Here is a 23,992-nt window from a genome sequence, read left to right as displayed (position 1 = left end):
ACAACCGTCTCCGCCTCCTGAAACCCCTGTCCGGCCAGACGTGGGGTCTGCACCCTTCCACCATCCTTCACACCTACAAATCCTTGATCTGCCCCATACTTTGTTATGCCAGCATTGCTTGGATTTCCGCCCCTCCCCGGTTCTATAAAGCTCTACAAATCCTCGAACGCCATGCGCTCCACCTCGCCTTCCGCATCCGCCTTCCGTCCCCCATGCACATCCTCTATGACCTCATCCCCTTCCACCACCTTCTCCTTTTCCTTGAACACATCCGCACACTATATATTGTCCACCACCTTGATCCCCCTCACCCCCTGGTGTCTCCCTTCCTCTCCACCCCTATCCAGTTGCTGTGCCTTTACCATTGTGTCTCACCCTCTCTCCATCTCCACACCCTCCATCTCCTTTCCCAACACAACTTCCACCGTCTACCCCTCCCGGATGATGAGCTTCACCCTGACATCTACCCTTCCTACCAACTGTAACCCCATCTTCCTGCCTCCTCCTCAGGGCTCCCTCTCCTCCCCCTCCCTCCTCCTGAGCGGCTTCCCCCCTCCTATTCCCCCCCATCTCTTGTGCCTCCTTTCAGTGTCTTTGCGCTCCCCCCTGCCCTGTCTTCCCTCTTCCTCTCCTGCCCCACGTGTCTCCTGCCTCTTCGTGAACCCACTGATGCCCCTCCTCTCTTCATCCCACCGCTTCCCCAGCTGCCCCATGCTCTCCCCTCCTTTTCCATCCTCTCTGACCTTTCCCTTGATAGGTCCCACCTGGCAGTTTTATTCTTCGTTGTGGGTTTTAAGCGTGTTGTTCTGAAGTGTTTTTAATACTGTGGCCAACCTTTAACCTGTGCATGCGAATTCAGTGTCTTCTCTGTGTTTTAAGAATCGCCAACTGTGTTTTTTTAACTTTCTGGTGACTTTTTTAACTGTCCCCCATGAACGTCTCCATGTCCATGTATTTTTACCTCCATTTCCTCCCCTTACTCCGCTTTATGTTCCCCTTTTTTATCGCCTTATGTATGTATAATTTTATTCTTGTTTTAGTTGTCGTGTCACTCGGCTGAAGAGCAGCGGATTGTGCCGCTGACAGCCCTCCCCTGCCCATATGGGGCAGGGGAATGAAATCACAATAAAGAAAAAAAAATCCACTTCACAACTCCGTTCAAAATACAGAATATAACAACATCTCAGAATGCATCTGAAACTGGCCAGTGTTGGCCACACCAACACACAACATACTGGCACAGGCACTTTCAAGAATAAATAACGAGCCTCAAACCCAATTCATTCAGCACAGCATACATCAAATGGTTCAAATGGCTCTGAGCACTATGGGACTTAACATCTGAGGTCATCAGTCCCCTAAAACATAGAACTACTTAAACCTGACTACCCTAAGGACATCACACACATCCATGCCCGAGGCAGGATTCGAACCTGCGACCATAGCGGTCACGCGTTTCCGGACCGTAGCGCCTAGAACCGCTCGGCCACTTCGGCCGGCAGCGTACATCAACGTCAAAATGCATTATCACTGTAACTGAGAAACAGCAAATCAGTGTCACACTAATAAAACATGCACGTTTTACCCTCGAACTGAGGCCGCAGAACCGATTTGCACCTGCGGTACTTGTATTATATGAAACTACAAAATAGATCAGTCACCAACTAGCGCCGCACAGTAGGTGAACGAAATGCAGAAATCGCGGTGACATGGCCATCCGTACCCGGTACCTGAATAACACTTCACAATCAAGATGTAATAACGACGCCTGATTTCCTATTTGGCGGAATGTTTCATGTGCAATACACTTCCATCCAAAGTCGGCTCGTGCTCCAACTATCCATCACTACGCGGTGTGCGGCAGCTAGTCTTCTCTTCGTATGAGCTCTACAGGAAAACAGACTGCCAATTCGCCGCGCCGGACAACATCCCAAAGGCCAGCAACGACTTGTGCCTCCATAGTATAGCGGCCACCACACTCCCCGTGCACGTTACAATTTTCGATCCCCGCACTAGGCCAGATGAACCACTCCTAGCCAGAGATGCCGCAAACAAAGTCGGGAGGACGTACGACCAACCTAGGCGGCCAGTGCCAACCTAGGCTCATAGTCCCGTGCACAGCACAGCGGACATACTAAAAGGATCAATATACGCTTGAAGTTCTCTGAGGCTACAGATACCGCGATAATGAACAGCTCAGGACGTACTTTATTGTGGAGGACACTCACAGAAGTCGGAAAGAGAAACGTAGGAACAAAGAAAGTCACTGCGAAGAATCCGTAGGTAACAGAAGAAACACTTCAAATGACTGACGAAGGATGGAAGCAAAAAAATGCTCAGTGGAACCCAGGAATACAGGAATACAGGTCACTTGGGACTTATATAAATAGGAAGAAGAAATGGCTGCTAAAAATATGAAAGAATCGAAAAAGAAATGACTGTCGGAATCAAAACAACCTTTGGGGAAATTAAAGGCAAGGACAGTAACATTTTGAGTGCAAGAGAATTCCACTGTAAAATGCAGAGGAGAAAGCGGATACATGGGAAGAGTACAATGCGGCCTCAGTGAAAGGGAGGACTCAATAAAAGAAGGAAAAAGAGTTGACAGGGAATAGATAGGGGATCCACTATTAGAATCAGGATTTAAAACAGCTTTGAAAGACTTAAAATAAAAAAGGCAGAGGTGATTGATAACATCCCACAGGTATTTCTTAAAATCACTGGGTAAGTGCGAACAAAATGACTATTCGCGTAGTTGTGTAGATCGTACGACACTGGCGATGCACCATCAAACTTTCGGAAAAAAATCATTCACATAATTCTGAAGATCGCTAGAGCCGACAAGTGCGACAGCGCGCTATCAGCTTGACAGCTCATACACGCAAGTTGCTGAGAAGAATAATATACAGAAGAATGAAAAAGAAAATTGAGGATCTGTTATATGACGATCAGACTGGCTTTAGGAAAGGTACAGGCATCAGAGAAGCAGTTCTGACGTGGTGGCTGATAATGAAGCAGAACTGAAGAAAAATCAAGGCAAGTTCATAAGATTTGTCGATCTGGAAAAAACATTCGACAATAGAAAAATACGGTTAAGCTCTAAGGGAAGACAGTTAATATACAATATGCACAAGAATGAAAAGGAGACAATAAGAGTGGAAGATTAAGAACGAAGTGCTCGGATTAAAAAAGACGTTAGACTGGGAAGTAGCCTTTCGCCCATAATTTTCAGTCTATACATCGAAGAACCAATGACGGAAACGAAGAAAAGGTTCAAGAGTGGAATAAAATCCAGCGTGAAAAGATATCAATGATAAGATTCGGTGATGACATTACTCCCCCCAATGAAAGTGAAAAAGAATTACAGGGTCTGTTGAACGGAATGAACAGTCTAACGAATACAGAATATGGTCTGAGAGTAAATCGAAGAAAGACGACAGTAATAAGAAGTAGCAGAAATGAGAACAGTGAGAAACTTAACATCAGAATTGGGGATCACGAAGTAGACAAAGTAGAGAGTTTCTGCTACCTTGGCAGCAAAATGATCCATGATGGACGGAGCAACGAGGACATAAAAAGCAGACTAGCACTAGCAACAAGAAAGGTCTGCTAGTATGAAACACACGCCTTAATTGGAGGAAGAAATTTCTGAGAACGTACGACTGGGTATAGCATTAATATGAAGATGAAACATGGGCTATGGTAAAATCGAAACAATCGAAGCATTTGCGATGTGGTGCTACAAAAGAGTGTTGAAAATTTGGTGGACTGATAAGGTAAGAAAATAGGTATTTGTCCACAGAATTGGCGAAGGAAGGAATATGTGGAAAACATTGACAAGAGGAAGAAACAGGACGTCTGTTAAGACGTCAGGGAATAACTTCAGTGCTACAAGAGGGAGCTGCAGAGGGTAAAAACTGTAGAGGGAGACATAGACTGGAATATATATAGCAAATAATTGCTCTGATATGAAAAGGTTCGCAGAGAGGAAATCGTGGTCGGTTGCATCGAAAAAGAAGAAAAGAGACCAGCACCTACTTTTTGATTATCAACGTCACTGAGTCCTTTAACTGCTTGTCTGTTGTTTGTAGCTTCCCCTCTGTCCCTTTTTTAAATGATTCATTCTGGCAACAGATACACCTGAATAACAAGGAGTTATACGCCTCCTTGGTCAGTAGACAGAAGATTTGCACGTAGGAATTCTTTTACCTGTTTAGAGGGATATAGTAACCGTCAGGACAGCTGATGATGCAATTAGTTCGCATCTTTTCAGAAAATTAGATCGCTACACGCTACTGAAAACCTATACTGTTGGTTTTGATATGGGCACAATATGACAATTTGATTACAAGTATAGACAGACTTCATACGTGACAGATTGGAGTACCTAGATGATTGAGACCGCGTATGATAACCTAATAATGGGAGGAGACGGGATAACACGTGGAAGAATAGTGAGCTGATCTTTTCGATTGTGTCGGCGTATTGAAAGCTGGTTCATTAAGTTCGAAGTACTTACTTGGATTTATCAAGGTCTTGTTTGAGCAACGGTGTCAAAGTTCGACAAGAGTGATTTGGTAAATTTCCCCTTCCCTCTCAAAAAATGGCTCTGAGCACTACGGGACTTAACTGCTGAGGTCATCAGTCCCCTCGAACTTAGAACTACTTAAACCTAACTAACCTAAGGACATCACGCACATCCATGCCCGAGGCAGGATTCGAACCTGCGACCGTAGCGGCCGCGCAGTTCCAGACTGTAGCGCCTAGAACCACTCGGCCACACTGGCCGGCCCCTTCCCTCTCACCTAGAATTCTACCCAACATTTGGTGAAATAAGTACCCAATGTCTTCATGTATCTACTAAACTGCGCAAGCAAAGTTTTGCACCAGTTTCATAACATAGTTTCTAAATGTAACATGGACTGTGCGGCTGATCCCGGCTGAGGTTCGAGTCCTCCCTCGGGCATGGGTGTGTGTGTGTTTGTCCTTAGGATAATATAGGTTAAGTAGTGTGTAAGCTTAGGGACTGATGACCTTAGACGTTAAGTCCCATAAGATTTCACACATATTTGAACATTTTTTTTATGTAACATAGTTTCTGTACGTCCATCTTTATTCGGGATGATCGAAGAGATAGCTTTGGTAAAAACAAGTCTACAGATGTCAGTGACTATGCTGCGCCCTATTGCGATTGTAGATGATGTGGGATTCTTCCTATACGTCAGTCCGGGGGCCTGAAGATGGCGTAGTGTGACGCTGAAAGTGGTAGCATAAAATAAAGCTGAAAATTTAGACGGCTGAAGGAAGTTTTGATTTGACATTTCATAACATAGTGTTTTTTTTTTAATCGTAAATCTGCTCCTCAAAGCTGTTTTGACCACGGGAAATGGCTACGTACTGTGGCATGTATGCCCCATGTCGATCAACATTTTACTAGATTTCATCATACAACGTAGATAGTCTGACGCAGCTACACGAAAGTAACTAGGATAGGTTGCAATCCCCATCCCATAAAACGACAGAAAGTCATGGAGCATGAGAACAGAGACGCGAGCATGTAGAGAACACGGTGATTCAAGCTGCGAAGTTTGGCAACAAATGCGTAACTTTGTTTACTAAGATTAACTGTTTATATATTTAAATTACCCACACTGACAGCTATTTAACAATGATTTCAGTAACTTCTAAATCAACCTCATCTTTTAATTACATTTTTATTTAATATCGCTTGTCATTGGTCGATGAAACCAAATAATCAGAAACGCACCCAAGTTTGCGACTTCGAACTGTCATTAAATTCGTGATGATATAGCTGTATAAACTTGAAATCGTCCTCGATATGCGTTGACTAGAATCAGCGAATTTACATTCAAGCATTATAGTTAAGAGTGGCTCTAAAGACTGTTTTTTCTTGATTTTATCTATTAAAAAACAAAGTGGCCTTCCATTATTTCGATACTTTTATTAAATCGGTGGTAAGATTTTTCCATTCACCATTCAATTGTTTACGGTCGATTGTGCGCTCGTGTGATTATGGTTTCCAATACAGTTCAGTGGAGCGCTCTGTGTCCAATCGTGGACGGGACAATGCCCCTCGTACACACTGTTCACTTTGTCAACGTGTCTCGGAGTGTCACTTTGCTACAAGATTGTCAGCATGGGAAGTTGCCCGCCAAATTTCTTTACACGTCAGCTGTCACATCTGAACGTTAAACAGATAACATGAGGGAAAAAAGCACTGAATGTCGATCAAGCAGCAGAGGCCCGTTATGAACACCAGTTGATAGTTGTCACCAACAACAGGCTTGCAGGTACCGTTAGGAGAATGCAACAGAACTGTACACCCGCTTCTCCCAGGGAACTAAGAGGGCTGTGTAGTAATGGAAACAACGGAATGAAAGCCATCGATTGAGTTGGTTGTTGGAAATTAATCGGTTCAACCCCTTATAGTTTTACAAATGAGTTGCATTATTCATTCATTCTTTAGAGCGAAACCAGTCTACGACAACAACAAATTAAAACAATCGATATAATCTATTCTAGTTTCTCATGCTGACTGAATTATGAATTCTTTCTCTCCAAATGAAGCAAATCTGTTGTCCTTGTGTCGGTCTTGCCCACCTGTCTAAGTGTGGTTTTTCGGCAGTTACTGCACACTCGTCTAAGCGAATGCTGGGCTCGTTAACTATCCGAAGAGTATTTATAAATGACGACAAATATATTTCTCGATGCTTCCAAAAATTGTGTTTATATGCTGAAAACCAAGTGATTAAGTCACCCACAAATCAAAAAAAATTTAATCCTGTATGCTTTCTGTTCACGACATGTCAGCATTGACAGAAAGAGGATTATCGTTGATGAGATCAAACCGGCGCGAAGAGAGAGATATATCTTAAATAAATTTAGATTAAAAAAAGTAATTGCTCATTTATTTAAGCTCAAATTTGCAATACAGCAATAATCATTAGACTTTTAAAAACGAACAACATATTGATATTTAATGCTGGAAGTCCAAAAAATTCGAATTTAAGTAAATAAATACACAAATTTTGACTGATCCATTTATATAAATCTACTTTTACCTTACCTTGAAATAAGAAACATTAACTGTCTAAGTTGGCAACCCCAGTCACCGCTCTTGTAGATCTGAAAACTCTGAATAAGTACCAGGTACAGTATATATAATTAAAGTGCAGTAACTCACGGAGGTCCACTTTGGGCTGCAATTATCATATGGGAGGGAAGCTTGGTAGATATTTTAATGTATTAATGCACAGCAATAAGGAATAGGTCAGTAGGCAGTACAGTTGAAGTGGAATGGACATCTCTAAAAAGGGCCATCACAGAAGTTGGGCAGGAAAACGTAGGTACAAATAAGGTAACTGCGAAGAAACCGTGAGTAACAGAAGAAATACTTCAGTTGATCGATGAAAGGAGGAAGTACAAAAATGTCTAGGAAACTCAGGAATACAGAAATACAAGTCGCTGAGGAATGAAGTAAATAAGAAGTGCAGGGAAGCTTAGACGAAATGAGCAGGAAAAATGTAAAGACATCGAAAAAGAAAAGATTGTTGGAAGGACAGACTCAGCATACAGGAAAGTCAAAACAACCTTCGACGACATTAAAACAAGGGTGATAACAATAAGAGTGCAACGCAGATTCCACTGTTAAATGCAAAGGAGAGAGAGGTGGAAAGAATACATTGAAAGCCTCTATGAGGGGGAAGATTTGTCTGATGTGATAGAAGAAGAAACAGGAGTCGATTTAGAAGACACAGGGATCCAGTATTAGAATCAGAATTTAAAAGAGCTTTGGAGGACTTAGATCAAATAAGGCAGAAGGGATAGATAACATTCCATCAGTATTTCTAAATCATTGCGGGAAGTGACAACAAAACGTTAATTCACGTTGGTGTGTAGAATGTATGAGTTTGGTGACATACCATCTGACTTTCGGAAAAGCATCATCCACAGAATTACGGCAAGAGCTAAAAGTGCGAGAATTATCGCAAAATCAGCTTAACAGCTCATGCATCCAAGTTGCTTACAACAATAATATACAGAAGAATGGAAAAGAAAATTGAGGATGCGGTAGATGACGATCAGTTTGGCTTTAGGAAAGGCAAACGCAAGAGAGAGGCAATTCTGACATTGCAGTTAATAATGGAAGCAAGATTAGAGAAAAATCAAGACACGTTCATAGGATTTGTCGACCTGGAAAAAGCGTTCAACAATGTAAAATGGAGCAAGATTTTCGAAATTCTGAAAAAAAGTATGGGTAAGCTATAGGGAGAGACGGCTCATATACAATATTTACAACAGCCAAGAGGCAATAATAAGAGTGGACGACCAAGAACGAAGTGCTCGTTTTAACAAGGGTGTAAGATAAGGATGTAGCCTTTCGCCCCTACTGTTCAATCTGTGTATCGAGGAAGCAGTTATGGAAATAAAAGGAAGGTTCAGGAGTGGAATTAAAATTCAAGGTGAAAGGATATCAATGATACGATTCGCTGATGACATTGCTATCCTGAGTGAAAGTGAAGCAGAATTACCTGATCTGCTGCACGGAATTAACAAGCTAATGAGTACACAGTATGGTTTGAAAGTAAATCGGAGAAAGACGAAGGTAATGAGAAGTAGTAGAAATGAGAACAACGAGAAACTTAACATCAGAATTGATGGTCACGAAGTCAATGAAGTTAAGGAATTCTGCTACCTAGGCAGTAAAATAACCAATGACCGACGGAGCAAGGAGGACATCAAAAGCAGACCAGCAGTGGAAAAAAATGGCATTCGTGGCCAAGAGAAGTCTACTAATATCAAATATTGGCCTTAATTTGAGGAAGAAGTTTCTGAGAATGTACGTCTGGAGTACAGCATTGTATGGTAGTGAAACATGGACTGTGGGAAAACCGGAACAGAAGAGAATCGAAGGATTTGAGATGTGGTGCTACAGACGAATGTTGAAAATTAGGTGGACTGATAAGGTAAGAAATGAGGAGGTTCTACGCAGAATCGGAGAGGAAAGGAATATGTGGAAAACACTGATAAGGAGAAGGGATAGGATGATAGGACATCTGCTAAGACATGAGGGAATGACTTCCATGGTACTACAGGGAGCCGTAGAGGGAAAAAACTGTAGAGGAAGACAGTGATTGGAATACACCCAGCAAATAATTGAGGACGTAGAACGGGGCGTGAGTCGTCCTTGGGTAGCTCAGTTGGGAGAGCACTTGCCCGCGAAAGGAAAAGGTCCCTAGTTTGAGTCTCGGTCCGGCACACAGTTTTAATCTGCTCCGCTGCAAAGTGAAAATATCATTCTGAATTGAGGACGTAGGTTGCAAGCGCTACTCTGAGAGGAAGAGGTTAGCACAGGAGAGGAATTCTTTGCAGGTCGCATCAAACCAGTCAGAAGATCGATGACAAAAAAATGTGTTTATAAGTCGATTTGAATGATGGAGATTGGCTCTAAGGCAGTTACCTTTCCGCTTAAAAAGACTCTCTGTGAGTAAAGTATTTCCATATAATACTACTTTTGAGTATCGCTTCCTTGGCCAACAGATGTCCACTAGTACCAAATATAGGTCTTAATCTGAGGCAGAAATTTCTGAGACCGTACACTTGGAGCATAACGTCGTGTGGTAGTGAAACATGGACTGAGGGAGGCTGAAAGAGAAGAGAACTGCAGCATTTCAAATGTGGTGCTGCAGAAGTGCACTGATATGGAATGAGGTTCTCCGCGGAATCGGCGAGGAAAGAAATATATGGAGAACACTGACAAGAAGAAGGGACAGGGTGGTAGGACATAAATTACGACACCAAGGATTAACTTCCACGGTACTGGACGGAACTATAAAAGGAAAAAAAAACTGTAGAGGAAGGCAGAGACTGGAATATATCCAGCAAATGATTGAGGACGTAGATTGCAAGTGCCTATGCAGATGCAAGGGTTGGCACAGGAGAGGAATTTGTGGCCGGCCGCATAAAACCAGACAGAAGGCTAATGAATCAAAAAAAGAAACTGACGTAAACGTCGGGAATTTATACCAGCCGGTTGCCTCACATTAACTGCAACCACTCGAACCCAGAGGATGAGTGAAAAACATTCTGGTAGCTGACGTGATCGTTTGTTTCATACGACTAAAATAAAGCCAATTAAACGAAAAAAAAAGACTGGCCAATCGGTCGCTAAAACCGGTTTGATATCCTGTCACTAGTATAGACCTGCGTCCACACGATCAATTTGGCCTCCAAGAATCCCTTACGAACCGAAGCACAACTGTCTTTCCTTTGTGTGTGAAATGTGGCAACAGAACTACCCTAAAATATTTCCTTTCCGCGTTTGTATTACGAAATCTGCCGATAATGAAACTTTTCATTGCGACTGTCGAGGGAAAACAGATGAAATCTGTTCCGCCTGTGATCCGATGATATATTTGTGTCGAACTATAAAATTTATTTATGGCCCTACTAGGATTGTAAGAAGAGACCTTGTGTCGAAATTAATCGAGGAAAAGAAAAAAAAAACTGTGGCAAAAATGCGAAAAAACTTTCAGCGTCATATGACTTTGTCCAAATTTTCTTTACTTAAGCATGCACCTGTCACTTCGTACGTACAAAAATTTCCGCCAGATAAATAGATGAGACCAGATGAAGAAAATTTCGAAAAATTAGTTGTTTTGTACTAGTTTAGAAGAATATAGAAATAAATATATATTTTCTATTTTTTTAGTGTCTTCCTACCTCTTTACGCATGTTTAGTGATATGATGCTGCATGAGTACATGCAAAGTTGTATGATTTGATATTGCATGAAAAATCTGGGCTCTAGTCATCAGTATCTAGTTCAGAGGTTATCGCAGTGTAGAACGTTTACAATCAGTGTTTTCTTTTCCGGAACGAATGGTATTGTATAGCTTTGAAGTGTATTCGATATTAATAATAATAATAGTATATATGACAATAATAGCAATAATAATAATTATTACTACAGTCATTCTGCGTGTTTTCCATCGTTGCTTTGTTGTTTCTAACTTCTTGGAAATGTGGTCCATTGATGTGACTAAAAGGTTTTTCACAAAAAAAAAGAAAATCATCTATTTAGTTTCATAGGCAGAGCACATCTCCAAGAATTATTATTGTGAAGATGGGTAATCTTCTCAACGTCGTTTCACTGGCAACGGGTGAAAATTTATGCCGGACTGGCCGTCCCAATCTCCCGCTTAACGCGATTCGTTGCCTTAACTGACGCAGCCATCCGAACACAATTCCAGATCCGACGCAAATTTCCAGCCTGTTACACCCTACCAGCGTCTCCTACCTGTGAGCCGTTCAATCGCCCTTTCGGATTCCCGCAAGAGTTCGAAACTGGTTCGCATCCTCACTGTAAAGGAAAAAAGCACAACTCCAAGAAGATGTGTTGCGACATCAACGGAAGTTGGCAGGTGCATTTATACATCTGGAAGATGATGTCACATAAGTGGGGCGCTAGCACCTTTGAGATTGGACGTGGTGAGTTTATATTATTCAAGAATACCTTTCAGGTGGCAAAGACGTAATTATCAACAACTCACTGAGTTTGAACGAGGTAGTGTACTACTAGCTGGATGTTTTTTCTGCGTTATTGCAGAAAGACTTTACAGGAATGTAGCTATTGTACATGTTTGCCTGTAGCGGCGGTCACGAGAATGTACGGTTGCAAGAAGACTTAGCTGGAAGATCATCGTATACACTGTATGGCTTGGCACATGGTACTGCATCTGCAGCAGCAATGTTAGTAACAGTTGGCACCAGTGTGTCACAACGACCTGTTACAAATCTGTTATTTCAAGGCCAGCTCCGAGCCACATGCCAAGTAGTGTGCATTCCACTGACTCCAAACCACCACCATTTACGACTTCAGTCGTGTCAAGCGAGAGCTCATTGGAGGGCAGGTTGGTTCAAAATGGTTCAAATGGCTCTGAGCACTATGAGACTTAACTTCTGAGGTCATCAGTCCCCTAGAACTGAGAACTAATTAAACCTAACTAACCTAAGGACATCACACACATCCATGCCCGAGGCAGGATTCGAACCTGCGACCGTAGCGGTCGCGTGGTTCCATACTGTAGCGCCTAGAACCGCTCGGCGACTCCGGCGGCGCAGGTTGGAGGTCTTTTGTGTTTTCTGATGAAAGCTGATTAGACCAAGGTGCCAGTGATGGTCTTGTGTTGACTAAGACCGTTGATGGCCTAAATGTAAATTCAGAAGAACGCTAGCTTAAAATTTGTTCCCAGCAATACTAAACTACGAAACGCTTCAACGCTTTCAGTAAGACACAAATAACGCTGCTCATGCCAGACAAAATACAGGAACATTACGTGTTAACTAGCACGGGTACATTTTTTGTTCCCAATTACGCGTAACATTACATTGATAATTTTCAGGTTAGTTCCATCTACGTGCATGTAAAAAAAAAGCCAGGGCCGGGTGGGAAAAGCACTCGTGCGTGCGCTAAGGGTTCCGTACAAACTCATTTATGTGTCGAGACAGCTCATCCGCTGCAGAAATCGGAGATCTCGACGATCTTTGCCCGTTATCGAAATTTATACTGGCAAGATATCGGTCTCCGGGATAACAAGACTTTCGGGAATGTTTAAATTTCAAATTTGAAGCCGCATAACAAATGCCAAAAGAAATATTTTTCATGTGATATGAAAACAAATACACAATTTTCTGATTTTTTTTTCCTTTGCTTGTACTGTGAAACCTTTCTTCTTGCCAAATCTCACGACTATGTGCCAAGGGCAAGTACTCTATAGATTTTTAATGAGTGAGTTCGCAAGTATGAAAACATTTGACATAAATGGTCGCATCTTTAGATTGCATTGACTTAGAAGCTTAACTTTTTACACCACCAAAGGACTACTGATCTTAATACGTGACATAAATTTCAACTTGGTACGTCTACCCGTTCCTGAGAAAAAGGGGTCTTAACAGACAGACATAAAAACAGATAGACAGTCTGATAAAAAATGAAAAAAAAAATTCGCTTTATTTACTTATAAGTTAACAACAGTCGGTTTTTGTTTTTGTTTTAGTGTGAAACTTTGCTTCTTGCTTTCTGTCAGCTGTTTTTTTTTCTTTTTTTTTACAGTAAACAGACATATTAAAAACCGAATTCTTATATTTCAAGTTATAAATGAAATTCTTTCTTATCGAATCTACAATGGCACACAGAGACAGTGAAATATATATATTTCATTAATAAAAGTTCATGGACTATCTGTACTTCGGTTTTGAGGCTTTTACTTCCGATACGTATCTCACAGCGAGAACTCCATCGTCAGGGTTCCGAGGATTCACTCGACGGTTTTTTTTAAATCGTGATCAGGTGAAGCAGACACGCGTGAGGAAGATGATGTAATACAGGTGATTCAACATTTTTGTTTTAGACTCCTTGGGGCTGTAGAGGGGACTTGTAGATGAAATTTTGGCAAGGAACTCATCTGCGGAAATGTTCCGTTTCGATATAAAATGAGCTTGAAGATCAGATCACTTTCATATCCCCCACCTCCTGGCACGCGCACGAACCTAGAAGAGGGTTTGGTTCGCTGTTCGCTGAAAATGACAAGCCTATCCTGGGCTTTACTGTTGCCCAGGCTAACCGTTTGGTACGCTATCCTTGCGGCGCTTCTTGTTATCGCTGTTGTTTTGCCTTCCTTTGTGGATTTTCCTCTTGTTTGGTTGGCTTCTTTGTCGTCCCCAGGCTCTCAGGCTGCTGTAGGGGGTGTCTACTCAGTCAGCAGTTCAGACTAACGCTTGGTCGGCCTGCGGTGTATTCAGTGGCCCAAGTCCTGAATGAGCCTCTTCCGGGAATGTTCCGCCTTGTCGCAGAACTGGCGTAGAGTCTGCTTGAATCTCTCACGCAAAAACGGGATGCCAGTGTCCCGGTGCAGCAGTTGCGAGCTATATCTTCTGGGAAGGCCCAGAGCGAGCCTGAGCGCTCGGTTCTGCACCCTCTGCAGCATTCCGAAGTTGGTGCAAGCCGCATTTCCCACGCTACTGCTGCGTATTCTACACTACTCGCCATTAAAATTGCTACACCAAGAAGAAATGCAGATGATAAATGAGTATTCATTGGACAAATATACACTCCTGGAAATGGAAAAAAGAACACATTGACACCGGTGTGTCAGACCCACCATACTTGCTCCGGACACTGCGAGAGGGCTGTACAAGCAATGATCACACGCACGGCACAGCGGACACATCAGGAACCGCGGTGTTGGCCGTCGAATGGCGCTAGCTGCGCAGCATTTGTGCACCGCCGCCGTCGTGTCAGCCAGTTTGCCGTGGCATACGGAGCTCCATCGCAGTCTTTAACACTGGTAGCATGCCGCGACAGCGTGGACGTGAACCGTATGTGCAGTTGACGGACTTTGAGCGAGGGCGTATAGTGGGCATGCGGGAGGCCGGGTGGACGTACCGCCGAATTGCTCAACACGTGGGGCGTGAGGTCTCCACAGTACATCGATGTTGTCGCCAGTGGTCGGCGGAAGGTGCACGTGCCCATCGACCTGGGACCGGACCGCAGCGACGCACGGATGCACGCCAAGACCGTAGGATCCTACGCAGTGCCGTAGGGGACCGCACCGCCACTTCCCAGAAAATTAGGGACACTGTTGCTCCTGGGGTATCGGCGAGGACCATTCGCAACCGTCTCCATGAAGCTGGGCTACGGTCCCGCACACCGTTAGGCCGTCTTCCGCTCACGCCCCAACATCGTGCAGCCCGCCTCCAGTGGTGTCGCGACAGGCGTGAATGGAGGGACGAATGGAGACGTGTCGTCTTCAGCGATGAGAGTCGCTTCTGCCTTGGTGCCAATGATGGTCGTATGCGTGTTTGGCGCCGTGCAGGTGAGCGCCACAATCAGGACTGCATACGACCGAGGCACACAGGGCCAACACCCGGCATCATGGTGTGGGGAGCGATCTCCTACACTGGCCGTACACCACTGGTGATCGTCGAGGGGACACTGAATAGTGCACGGTACATCCAAACCGTCATCGAACCCATCGTTCTACCATTCCTAGACCGGCAAGGGAACTTGCTGTTCCAACAGGACAATGCACGTCCGCATGTATCCCGTGCCACCCAACGTGCTCTAGAAGGTGTAAGTCAACTACCCTGGCCAGCAAGATCTCCGGATCTGTCCCCCATTGAGCATGTTTGGGACTGGAAGAAGCGTCGTCTCACGCGGTCTGCACGTCCAGCACGAACGCTGGTCCAACTGAGGCGCCAGGTGGAAATGGCATGGCAAGCCGTTCCACAGGACTACATCCAGCATCTCTACGATCGTCTCCATGGGAGAATAGCAGCCTGCATTGCTGCGAAAGGTGGATATACACTGTACTAGTGCCGACATTGTGCATGCTCTGTTGCCTGTGTCTATGTGCCTGTGGTTCTGTCAGTGTGATCATGTGATGTATCTGACCCCAGGAATGTGTCAATAAAGTTTCCCCTTCCTGGGACAATGAATTCACGGTGTTCTTATTTCAATTTCCAGGAGTGTATTATACTAGAACTAACATGTGATTACATTTTCACGCAATTTGGGTGCATAGATCCTGAGAAATCAGTACCCAGAACAACGACCTATGGCCGTAATAAAGGCCTTGATACACCTGGGTATTGAGTCAGAGCTTGGATGGCGTGTACAGGTACAGCTGCCCATGCAGCTTCAACACGATACCGCAGTTCATCAGGAGTAGTGACTGGCGTACTGTGACGAGCCAGTTGCCTGGCCACCATTGACCAGACGTTTTCAGTTGGTGAGAGATCTGGAGAATATGCTCGCCAGGACAGCAGTCGAACATTTTCTGTATCCAGAAAGGCCCGTACAGGACCTGCAACATGAAGTTGTGCATCATCCTGCTGAAATGTAGGGTTTGGCAGGGATCGAATGAAGGATAGAGCCACGGGTCATAACACATCTGAAATGTAACGTCCACTGTTCAAAGTGCCGTCAATGCGAACAAGAGGTGACCGAGACGTCTAACCAATGGCACCCCATACCATCACGTCGGGTGATACGCCATTAGAGCGATGACAAATACACGCTTCTAATGTACGTTCACCGCGATGTCGCCAAACACGGATGCGACCATCATAATGCTGTAAACAGAACTTGGATTCATCCGAAAAAATGACGTTTTGCCATTCGTGCACCCAGGTTCGTCGTTGAGTACACCACTGCAGGCGCTCCTGTCTGTGATACAGCGTCAAGGGTAACCGCAGCCACGGTCTCCGAGCTGACAGTCCCTGCTGCTGCAAAGATCGTCGAACTGTTCGTGCAGATGGTTGTTGTCTTGCAAACGTCCCCATCTGTTGACTCAGGGATCGAGACGTGGCTGCACGATCCGTTACAGCCATGCGGATAAGATGCCTGTCATCTCGACTGCTAGTGATACGAGGCCGTTGGGATCCAGCACGGCGATCCGTATTACCCTCCTGAACCCACCGATTCCGTATTCTACTAACAGTCATTGGATCTCGACCAACGCGAGCAGCAATGTCGCGATACGATAAACCGCAATCGCGATAGGCTACAGTCCGACCTTTATCAAACTCGGAAATGTGACGGTACGCATTTCTCCTCCTTACACGAGGTATCACAAAAACGTTTCACGAGGCAACGCCGGTTAACTGCTGTTTGTGTATGAGAAATCGGTTGGAAACTTTACTCATGTCAGCACGTTGTACGTGTCGCCACGGGCCCCAACCTTGTGTGAATGCTCTGAAAAGCTAATCATTTGCATATGACTGCATCTTCTTCCTGTCGGTTAAATTTCGCGTCTGTAGCACATCTTCATAGTGTAGCAATTTTAATGGCCGGTAGTGTAGCATTGGTCTGATCACTGTCAGATACAGTGGTATTCCATGGCGTGGTGGCAGCTATGACAACGGGTGAGTATAGGGTATAGGGCGCGGAGTTGCCCCATTGCTCTGCTCTTTACGTCTCTGATGTGCCGCCGCCTTATCAGCCACTGGTCCAGGGTAGCCCCTAGATAGCGGCCGGCCTTGCTCCATGGTAAGGGGCCTCCTTCATCATCCTCTATTTATAATTATGACATCACTTAAACTTCGTCCGACTTCAACAAAGACTACCAAAAATAAATTGGTACGTTCGAAACTGAGGGGAGAAGGGGAGGTTGTGTTGGCTGCGGCACTCCGGTGTTCCAAGGACGCCGCTGCACTCTCGACTTTGAAGAGGGCGTCCTTCGTCACGTGGAAGAGCAGCCGAGAACAACTACTCGAAACATTGCCCATGACATCGACTCCGATGTGTGCGTAGTGTGAAGCGGGAGATTTGGAAATGATTCGATACTCAAACTGATTTTACATGAAAAGGATGCAGGTCCGGACATGCGTTCCTTATCAAAACTACGTCTGCCAAGTCCCCGTCTGCATCCTCTATAAGTCTGTAATAGGAATTTTGAATCAACCTGTCTAAATTGAAAAACATATCAACGATGTTAGAAAATAAAAAGTCTACAGTGCTTTAAAATAACTGCGTATTGTGGTAACCTGACGATATTTACACATTATTGCAGTAAACTAATGATGATGAAACCAGCTATCGAGCAGTACGTTAAATTAGAAAAAGAATCTTAACGGCAGTGGTACAAAGACAGGTAAAATGCATTCCCTGATATCAGTGAAAAAAGAGACCCATGTGACAAGAAATATTATCTACCTTTCGTGACTGTGATTGGACAGTTTTCAAGTACTCATTTCATTTACGCAGATGCCGTATCTCTATGACGGTAATCGTTATCCACTCCAGCAAACTTGATAACCCGTTTTTTTTTTACCTGTTGTATCCGTGGTCACATGAGAATCATTTTATTTCGACAAATACAAATTTTGTTTACGACAACAATATAGAATCATTCTCTAGTTCTTAAAGTGAAAAAAATACTCCACTTCTTCGACAGTTTTCTTGCATGACTTTACGCGTAACGGTAAAAACAAAGCATAATTTCTGAATGTGATTCAATACTTTCGTCATTGTAGCGAAAAACCTACCTTACGATATATATATATATATATATATATATATATATATATATATGTGTGTGTGTGTGTGTGTGTGTGTGTGTGTGACAGAGAGAGAGAGAGAGAGAGAGAGAGAGAGAGAGAGGACGATGCTAATCCCGTTTTTGTGCGAATGCTATGACCCTACATCTCAGTGATCACTAAACTGTACTTTGACATAGGAAAAATATACACACAAAAGATATCAAAATTACTCATACAAACTGTGTTAACAATAGGTATCAAACTGATCGCAGAACCCAAAATTCTGCTGACACGTCTCCTTAAAATCCATCTTGCAAGTCGTTGCTAGAAGAGAGCAGGTCTTATACGGTGGCCGCATTCTCGCTGAAACTCCTAGCGTAATAATAGGATAAGAAGTTTCCGCTTTTTGTGAAGTGCAAATTTTTATATTTATCAACATTTAAAGCAAGTTCCCCAGCTTTGACCCACATTGAAAGCCTGTCAACATACCAATGAATATTTATGCAGCTTTTTTCACACAGTACACCTGAATCTCAATTGACTGAGGTTACTATTAATATTGTCCGCTAGTTCGTTACTATACAACATGGAACGTTCCAACACATTTACCTAGACACACCTAAAGTTGCTTCTTCATCTGCCGATGACTCGCAGTCCAAGATAACATGTTACGTCCTCCCTACTAAGAAACTGTCTCTCCAGTCTCAGATTTTGACTGATACTGCATATGATCTTTCTTACATTAATACGCCTTCGTCAGGTACTGAGTCAAATGTTTTTCAGAAGTAAACAAATGCTGCGACTGGCTGCCTTGGTGTATAGATTTTAGGATGTGATGTGAGAAAAGCGCATATAGTCACTAGTGGACGAAACCAGAAACCCGCGCGGGATTAGCCGAGCGGTCTCAGGCGCTGCAGTCATGGACTGTGCGGCTGGTCTCGGCGGAGGTTCGAGTCCTCCCTCGGGCATGGGTGTGTGTGTTTGTCCTTAGCATAATTTAGGTTAGGTAGTTTGTAAGCTTAGGGGCTGATGACCGTAGCAGTTAAGTCCCATAAGATTGAACATTTTTTGAAACAAAAAAGCAGCTTACGGAGCACAGGCTTAGATGTAGATGTGTAATGTGCAAATAAGGTGTAGGTAGTCGTAGGTGTAATCAGACAGTGAATCCAAAGAATTATCTTATGGTACTGTGAAGCTAAAACAATCAATCTTGTAATAAGCTTTATTTCAAAAGACCTCGAAATGAAATCATGATAAGAAATATAATGCCGACCACCAAAATTTAATATTCAAGAAATAGAAATTAAAATAGCACCATCACCACGGAGCGTCCACTTGTTTGGGCCTCATCGATATTAAGCACTACATGCAGTATCAACTACGCTATGATTCTGTGAATTCCATAACATGTTTTGAAATAAAAAACCTGTTTTCTCGTCATGAGTCAGCATACAAACAAACGTCGCAGTTTTAGACAACCTGATAAATAAGCAATGAGTCACGCCTTGAGGGCTGGCTGGTGTTATCTGCCGAATTAATTTTTCTCTGCAGAAAACCAATTAACTACCTCATCGTTACCAACATATTTTTGGCATACTCATCGTTTCCAGCGAATCTGATGTCTGACTGCATTACATTCTCCGAAAAAAGTAGTTATCAATTGTGTCTCATTGGCACGATGTCCCCGTAAAGCTGCACAGAGTAGCAAACCAAGTAAGAATTTTCTCTCGTTCTGGAGTGGAATTATACTTTCGTCTGTGTTTTTTTCTTTTTTTCATCAGTCTTCTGTCTGGTTTGATTCCGCCACCACGACTTCCTCTCCTATGTCCTATGCCACCGCCTTCATCTCGGAGAAGCACTTGCACACGACATCTTCAATTAAAAGTGGTTCAAATGGCTCCGAGCACTATGGGACTTAACATCTATGGTCATCAGTCTCCTAGAACTTAGGACTACTTAAACCTAACTAACCTAAGGACAACACCCAGTCATCACGAGGCAGAGAAAATCCCTGACCCCGCCGGGAATCGAACCCGGGAACCCGGGCGTGGGAAGCGGGAATGCTACCGCACGACCACGAGCTGCGGACCATCTTCATTTATTCGTGGGATATATTCCAGTCTCTGCCTTCCCCTACAATTGTTACTCTCCACGGTCCCATCTAGTACCATGAAACTTATTTCAGAATGTCATATCACATGTACTGTCATCCTGCCCATTCTCAATATGTTCGTTTTCACTCTAACTCTGCGTAGTCTCCTCATTTTCTTTATTATCAATCTACGTAATTTTCAACATTCTTGTATAGCACCACACCTCAAATGATTCGATTCACCTTTTCTTCGGTTTCCTCACAGTCCGGTTCAGCGGAATATGAAACCTTCGTGTTCATTATAAGACGTCTCCTACACAGCAGTCACCAAAGAACTCACTCATTAATCGACCAAATTTTCTTATAAAACGTTGATACCGAAGATTGACGTGAAAGTGCTTCACAGTCAAGAAAATCTGCGAAATAGCTTTATTCGTGTTACTGTAATATGGCTGTATAAATTCTTCATTTATTGTATAAAGTGTGGTACTAAAAAAAAAACAAAGAAATGGCACAGGTGTTAAGTACCAGACAACGGTACCAAAGATCTGGTTTAGATCCGCAGTCACTCGCGGTGTTTTTCGTGAAGCACTGTCGTGAAAGTTTAGAAAATCCCTGTTTACGACGAAGTCCGCCAAGCTCTTGTGGTCAGTTTGAGTGACCGCAGTTTGTTGTCCGACACCTGCAACCATTCAGTCTCCCACTGACGCATGATGCATCTGCCAGAAAATGAGATAATGGCGTGCAACGGGATGGGACATTGATGGACAGCACCATCCCAACATTCTTCCTTGGCAGCTTTATCAGCCATGTCGTTAGCCTGTCTCCCAACGTGGTGAGGAACCCAGCAAAATATCACCTCCTTGCCACGGCGTTGGAGCCGCTGTAAGCAGTCTTGGATGAGCTGAATCAGTGGGTCTACCGGATACATTTGGTGAAGCGCTTGCAGTGCACTAAGAGAGTCGGAACAGACAAGAATACTCGTACAGTGATGTCTGTGAACCCTCTCCAGTGCCATTAGAATCACATGTAACTCCGCATCATAATTTGAAAATTGTTCTGGAAGACGCACTTAAAAAACAACCCTATCAGGGAAAACCACAGAACAACCGAGAGCATTCCCCTGCTGGGATCCATCTGTATAAATCACGATAAAACTATGGTACATACTTAAAACAGACGTAATCAAAGTTGTAAAAACCATATCTGGAGTACAATTTTTCGCGTACTACGTCAAGCTTAAAATCACTTTGGACCTCCGAAGACACCAAGGCGGCAGTGCGTTCCATCCGTGGGTGTGTATTTTCATGCCAGAGAGATCCAGATCCTTGAGGCAGGCCGTGGCACGTATACCAAATGGCTGGGTCGCTTGGGGCCGATTCCTGAATAGTCGTTCGAAGGCGGGTTGTATCACTGAACTAAACGCCAACGACTGTGGTGGCGCTAAGATTTTCGGCGCATGTCGAGCCAAAAGGATACGTCGCCGAATCCAGAGTGGTGGTTCACCAGCCTCTGCGCACAGACTCTGAATTGGGCTGGTCCTAATGCCCGCATTGTGGACAGCATCTAACATCCGGAGGTAGGACGGACGGCCCGATCCATAGAACACGCTGCCATAGTCTAAGCGTGATTGAACAAATGCCCTATAAAACTGTAGGAGGCGGGACCTGTCAGCTCCCCATGTTTTTCCGCCAAGGCATTTCAAAATGTTCAACAATCGGAAGCCCTTTGTTCGTAGGTCTTTCAGGTGTGGGAGCCACGTTAATTTCGAGTCAAACAATAAACCCAAAAAGCGTACTGTGTCTTGAAAAAGTAAAATACGGTCCCCCACTGTAAGCTCTGGTTGGTTAAAACTCCGACGAGTACGATTAAAATTGACACACACAGTCTTCTCAGGTGAGAACCGAAAACCAGTTGTCTAAGCCCAGGTTTCCAGCCTCCTAATTGTCAGTTGTAGCTGCCTCGTCGTCGTCGTAAGATCAGAGGAAGAGTAGAATATTGCAAAGTCATCCACAAACAAAGAGCATTTGCCAGGGCTCCTGACTGCAGAGGAAATGTCATTGATAGCCCTGGGGCACACCGTTCTCCTGAACATAGCAATCAGATATGGCATCGCCAATGCGGTAACGAAAACGCCTGTTCTCAAGAAAGGATTGGATCAGAAGCGGCAGGCGTCCACGTAGTTCCCAACCATGAAGTTGGCGAAGGATGTTGTACCTCCAAGTAGTGTCATATGCTTTTTCGAAGCCAAAACACACACAAACTAAATGGTTTCGGCGTAAGAAGGACTCCTGTATCGCCGTCTACAGAAGAATTAAGTTTTCAAGAGTGGAACAGTAGCGCCTGAAACCACACTGGGAGCGACTCAGGTAAACTCGGGATTCGAGTAGCCAGACGAGGCTGCAGTTGACCATACGTTCAAGAAGAGTCTTACCCATACGACTAGTAAGGGCGACACTCCGATAACGGTCCGCCGCTCGTGGTCTCGCGGTAGCGTTCTCGCTTCCCGAGCACGGGGTCCCGGGTTCGATTCCCGGCGGGGTCAGGGATTTTCACCTGCCTCGAGATGACTGGGTGTTTGTGTTGTCCTCATCATTTTCATCATCACCCAGGAAAGTGGCGAAATTGGACTGAGCAAAGATTGGACAATTGTACGGGCGCTGATAACCACGCAGTTGAGCGCCCCACAAACCAAACATCATCATCACCACTCCGATAACTGTCAGGGGCGCTCCGGTCCTTACCTGGTTTCCAGAACGGAATTAAGATTGCCTCCTTCCAAGTCGTGGGGTACTGTTTGTCAAACTAAATCTGATAATCTGATTGAAACAAGAGAGGAGCTGACCTTGCACTTCAGGGCACAGATGACGAAGCATGGTATAATGGATCTCATCAGGCCCTGGAGCAGTGTCTTTGGCTGCAGATAAAGCTGATTCCAGTTCCCACATGGAGAATGGAAGGTTGTAGACTTCTTCATTACGCGAGAAAAAATTGAGCTTTCTCATCTCTGAAGTCCGACGGAATACCTGAACAGCAGGAGCTTGTCTGGATGACTTAGTAACAGTAAAGAAGTGTTCAGCTAAAACGTGAGCCATCTCTTCTGGCGTGTCCACCAAGACCCCATTATTTCACAAGGCCGAAAGGGGATGTGGACTACCCTTGCCTGAAATCCGTCTTATTGATTCCCAAACGTGTGCAGCGGAAGTGGTCCGATTAGTGGGAGTCATGAATTCCCTCCAGGAAGCCCTCTTCCGTTCTTTGATCACTCGCCTTGCATATGCACTCGCAGACCTGAAGATATGAAGATTGTCTGTAGTGGGGCACCGTTTGAAGTTCCGAAGAGCTGTCCATCTGGCCCTGATTGCCAATCGACAGTCGTCATTCCACAACGGTATAGGCCGTCGTCCGAGGTGGTTACTAAACCTGAGGATGGACTCTGCGGCAGCCCTTTGGATCTCATGAGTGATATGGGCCACCGCCTCTTGTGCACAATCCTTTCGTTCAAAAATAGCCTGTCGACTGTACTGTAACCAATTTGCCCTTTGTATCATCCACCTGCGTGGTCTCCTGCTGGTCACTGTCCTAAGCGGCAGACGAATCAACACTGGGAAGTGGTCACTAGAATGTAAATCTGGAGCCACTTCCCACTCAACTGAATCTGCGATAGCTGAGGAACAAAAGCAAAGATCAATAGCTGAGAAAGACCCTGTAGCTGTGGAAAAGTGAGTCATCTGACCCGTGTTCAAAGGGCAGATATCCTCAGAATGGACGAGTCGCTCGATCAGCCTACCCCTGGAGCAAGTAGTAGCCGAGCCCCACAGCACATTGTGGGCGCTGA

The sequence above is a fragment of the Schistocerca cancellata genome, chromosome 2 (assembly GCF_023864275.1).
Source record: "Schistocerca cancellata isolate TAMUIC-IGC-003103 chromosome 2, iqSchCanc2.1, whole genome shotgun sequence".
NCBI lineage: Eukaryota > Metazoa > Arthropoda > Insecta > Orthoptera > Acrididae > Schistocerca > Schistocerca cancellata.
Note: the sequence above shows the minus strand (reverse complement) of the source record.